This window comes from Meles meles, chromosome 4 (assembly GCF_922984935.1).
Source record: "Meles meles chromosome 4, mMelMel3.1 paternal haplotype, whole genome shotgun sequence".
Lineage (NCBI taxonomy): Eukaryota > Metazoa > Chordata > Mammalia > Carnivora > Mustelidae > Meles > Meles meles.
This window is the reverse complement of record NC_060069.1, coordinates 70133631-70139041: the sequence shown is the minus strand read 5'-3', so window position 1 is coordinate 70139041 and position 5411 is coordinate 70133631.

Genomic DNA, 5411 nt, shown 5'->3' with positions numbered 1-5411 from the left:
AAAGTTATTGAAAATAGAAGTAAGATGTTACTTACAAAAATTGTGACAAACCAAAAGGAGAGAAGAACTTTTCATTATTGTACCATCATAATTCTACCATCCAGAAATAGCCACGTCTACATATTGGTGTATATTCTGTAGTCCTCTGTGTGGGAAATGGGACAATATTTTAAACTTAAAACAATTATATTGTAAATGTATTTTCAGAATATTAAACATTCATTCTTACGTCTTTCCTGAATGACATTTCATTGTATTTCTGCAAAATGTTTTATTTAATCAATCCTCCCTTCCAGGAAATACAGGCTGTTTCAGTTTTCGTAATTTTAAACAATGTTTTAATGAATGTTCTTCTACATGTATTTTCTATACCTAACAATGATAATTTCCTTAAGATATAGTTTTATAAGTAGTTTCTGGGCCAAAACTATACACGGTTTATAGCTTTAAAGCAGATCTTGAAATTGCTCTCCAAAAAGATATTAAGTTACATCGACATAATTTGAGAGGGCCCATGTTCTCAGAACAGCATTTATTTTAAAAATCTTCAGTGGTTACATAAAATTGAATTCTACTTTTTTTATTACTGGAAATTTCCTTTTCACACTTTCGTCTATATCTTAGCCAGACATTTATCTTTTTTCTTATAGTTCTATAAGATTTTTATACTAAATATATTCACCTTTTCTTATACATTGTGAATAATTTCGTATGTCATGTTTGCCTTTCCTTTAGAGTGTTTTTAATGTCTTAAAATGTATAAGTTAAATCTATCAATATTTCCCTTTATGTTTTCTACTTATATGTATAGTCATTTAGGTTATCTTTAGCATTTCTGTTTCACTTTCTATTTGGATATTCAACACATATGGAGTTTATTTTAGCATATTTGAGCATATGGTGCTAGGAATCTTATTCTTTTTTATTATATATTATTACAAATAGTTGATCAGCTGTCTCAAAGGCATTCATTGACTATCAGATTTAACCTGCAACCTGAGTTTTTTTCAATACTTACTCCTCATATATCCTATTGGTAAATATTCTATTCTCTTGCTATAGACAAATGTTATTTTTTCACAAAAAGATATATTTCCAGTACTTTTTTGTAATTTTCTATTTAATAAAGTTTTATTGGTACAGGACACAGAGTCAACATACAGAACAATATTTTATGGTACAATATAGTGATGCAACAATTCTACACATGACTCTGTACTCATCAAGGCAAATGTGTTAAGGGTCTTGAAAGAACTTTAAGAATAAGTTTTCCTAGGAGTGCCTGGGTGGCTCAGTGGGTTAAAGCCTCTACTTTTGGCTCAGGTCATGATCCCAGGGTCCTGGGATCAAGCCCCACATCGGGCTCTCTGCTCAGCAGGGAGCCTGCTTCCCTCCTCTCTCTCTTTCTGTTTACTTGTGAGCTCTCTCTGTCAAATAAATAAATAAAATCTTAAAAAAAAAAAGAATAAGTTTTCCTACAGTTAACATTGTATTTTTAATGCAATTGATATAACTTGAACTATTGCTTTTTCTTATTTTTTACTGCTCTTAGAATTCTAGTCTACTCGTGCCTAGAGAAGACAAAAAATACTGAGGCATGATCTATCGATTCCTGACCTTTAAAATCATTATAAAGTAATAAAATCCCAGGAAATTGAATTTATAATCACAATAGTTATAATATATCAAGCACAAAGACTTAGACAATATTGACTCTTCATTGGCTAAAATGTTAGTAACAGGAAACTGCAAAGCTAGGATACATTATCCTTGATTTAAGCTACTGTGTGTTATCATCCAACTGATTGAAATTTCAGTTTCACACCTCTATATCTCATTCCTTCTTTGGGTCAGTGGAAAGGATGAAAATTCAAAGGACATGATCCAAACTTTCTTTTACTTATCCTTTTTCTCACCTATGGACAATGAATACTTGCATTTTTTTAATACTCTCCCTTCTCAAATTACATGAATTTCTACAGTTATCACCATGGAAGAGTGGAGGTACATAAGGTATTTCTTCATTGGACAAGACTCCCTGAGCTTTAAGACCTACATCAGTTGTATTTATTAATTAACTGAGCTATAAATATGTATGATTTAATTGTGATAGAAATTTATGGATGATTGGCTGAATCGTCATGTTTCAAAGAACTTGTTTCAGCCCTTTTCTTTCTAGGTCTCCAGAAAACTCAACATTTTTGCATTACAGGAATTTTAATACACATAAATATAGAGAGAATAGGAACAATGGACAACCATAGACCTATCACTGAATTTTAGTAATCATCAACATTCTGCTGGTTTTGTCTCAGTAGCCTTTGATAGGATGACATCACCCTCCTTCTCCTGATAACACTGTATCCTAGTTTGCCTCGTATCCCTCAGGCAGCTCCTCCACCTCTTCCTCTTTTCTTTAAACTATCAGTTTCCCAGTGAAGCCAACCACTCCCATGGCTCCATTTACCACATAGGAGCAACTCCTACCTTCTTCATATGTCCTGTTCAGTTATCTTTTCCAGGGAACAGTAGGCTCAACACGACCAAATGTGAATACGTTGTCTTTCATACTCTCCTCAGCACATCTCCTCTTCAATATCTCAAGAAATAATGTCTCCATCCAGTTATTCATACTAGAAACAGAGATGTGAACCTTGATAATTTTCTCTTCCACAGTAAACTGCCAAATTAGTCAATTTAGTCTCGGAAACACTTTCAAATATGTCTACTTCTTTCCTTTTGCACTATTAACATGATGATCAGCACTGTCTGATGAAATACAATGTAATCTACACATACAAGTCACACATATAATCTTAAATTCCCTGGTAGCCACATTAAAAAAGTAAAAAGAAATAGGTGAAGCTAAATTTAGTAAGACAGGTTATTTGGCTCAATTTATATCCCAAATATTGTCATTTAACATGTAATCAATACAAAATATTACTAATAAGATATGCATTCTTTTTTTCTTACTAAGTCCTTGAAATCTGATGTATATTTTATACTTCTCAGCACATCGTAATTTGGACAAACCACACTTCAAGCCCTCAGTAGCCGCACGTTGCTAGTGCTGAACACACTGGATAGAGCAGCTTTAGATCAAGCTGTGACCATCTCTTTTTGTGGTGTCTGTTAATGGGCTTCACACATGGCTACTTGGTTTCCTTTCAGTTCATTCTTCATGGGCAGTCAGTGTACTTTTTCTCAATGCAAATCTGTCTTAGATTGTAAGCTAAAATCCTTCAGTGACTTCCCATCTTTCCTTTTTAGCTAAAGTCTGAAACTCCCAACATAACCTCTAACTCCCTCTTTGATTTGACCACATTCGATATCTCCAGTCTGTGTAATGTACAAAGCTTCTTCCCATTCACAGCCTTTATACAAGCTTGAAATACTTTTGCTCCTATCATCCTTAATTCTTAGCCGAAGTGCTACTTATTTACAGAAATCTTCCCTGACACCCCTTTCCTCTTGCTTCTCCCAGTATAGGCTAGGATTCTAATTACACAGTCTTACTACACACAATAATTTTACTTCATGGCAGAAATTATTTGTGTTATTATTTGTTCAACGTAGGCCTCCCATTTCGGACTAATAGTTACTCTTATACATCTATCTCCCCACCAAGAATAGTGTTTAGTACTGAATAAATATAAGTTTAATGGAAAAATTTGACCCCTTTAGCATTATGCATGTGAGAAAAAGCTGAGGTTACCAACATGGGCTTAGACCAATCATGATTCACAATCCTGGGCTAGGGAAAGGACTCATTTCTTGAGCACAAAGCTACCGCATCCTTGAACAAAATTAATGTTCTGTGAAGATGAAAAAGGGGAAGAGGTGGCTACTGGGTAAGCTACCAGTGTTGTCTACCAGAATTTCCAATTTATCATTGTGATAGACTGCTCACCTACTTTGGCTTACATTAGCCTGAGAAAAGCAAGGCAGAGCCATCTGGAGATATAACTGTAGATGGAGGAGTTTTGTTTTGTTTTTAACTATAAAAATAAAGAGGAAGAAATACACTGTATTAGTCAGGGTTCTGCAGAGAAACAGAACCAATAGGATATATATAGATATATAGATATATATATATCTGTATATGAGGAGATTTATTATAGGAATTGGCTCACGAGATTATGGAGGCCGAGAAGTCCCAGTCTGCTGTCTGCAAGCTGGAGAACCAGGAAAGCTGATATAATTACATTCAAGTCCAAAGGCCTGAGAATGAGGAGCTGCTATGTCCAAGGACAGGAGAAGGTGGGCGTCCCAGCTCAAGAACAGAGATAATTTCCCCTTTCTCTATTTTTTTGGTTCTTTTAGAGCCCTCAGCACCGGTGAGGAGAGATTACTTAGTCTACTGATTCAGATACTAATACTTTTTGGAAATACCCTCACAGAAACGCCCAGAAACAATGTTTTACCAGCTATCTGGGCATCCCTTTGTCCACTCAGGTTGACACATAAAGTTGACCACCACATGCATTATTAACCAATATTCACATTTCCTGCATCATCATATTTGGTCCTCCCAGTAATCATGAATAACCTCATTAAGTTGCTGTTATTACTCACCATCATGCATAACTTACAAAGGAGAAATCTCAAATCAGAAAGGTTAAGTGACTTGTCCAAGGGTACATGGAAATCATGTGTAATGACTTGGATAGGGACACCAGCGTTCTTCGTCTCAAATCCACTCTTTTCCCTAAACCAGGGTTTCCCTGTATGAACCCCACCTGGGGATCATGTTAGGAAAGCAAATTCTTGGGGCCCACTCCAGACTTAATGAATCAGAAACTCTGGGAGTCCAGCCTAGGAACCTGTGTTTAAGAAGTTTTCCAGGTGACTCCCATGCTCCTAAAGTTTGAGAACCACTGCATTACACCCTACTACCCACACTACTTTCCCTTAAGTTGGTCAGGTTTTTTTCTAGTTGTTTTATGATTTGGCAGAAAAAGAAAAATCCCGCCTTTGTACTCAGGTATATCATAAGAAGTTGTCTTTACCTTACTTCCAGACTCAAAGGGCTCTTGAATTTAGGGATCCATCCATTGGGCCCCATTTTTAAGGTTACATTCGTGTATCAAATGAATAGTAGCCAGTTACTCCCTATATACAGTCTGAGTTGTATTTCTGTGTGAGCAAGCAAAGCAAGTGAGGGAAAGTCTGCATCTCACAGAACTTTTCTTTTACTTAACAATGAATTACAGTGAACTCTCTCCTCTGCCAAGATGAAAGCCCTTTGCCCTCTATTTCCCATATACTTCTGTGACCCAATCTTTTTACCACAAAACCTGCAGTATTTCTTCTTAAGAAAACAAAACCCTAAAAACATTAGAGTGACTAATAATCATCTCTGACAAAGATGCCTTAATTCTAGCACAAGGTGAATTTGTCTTCTTACA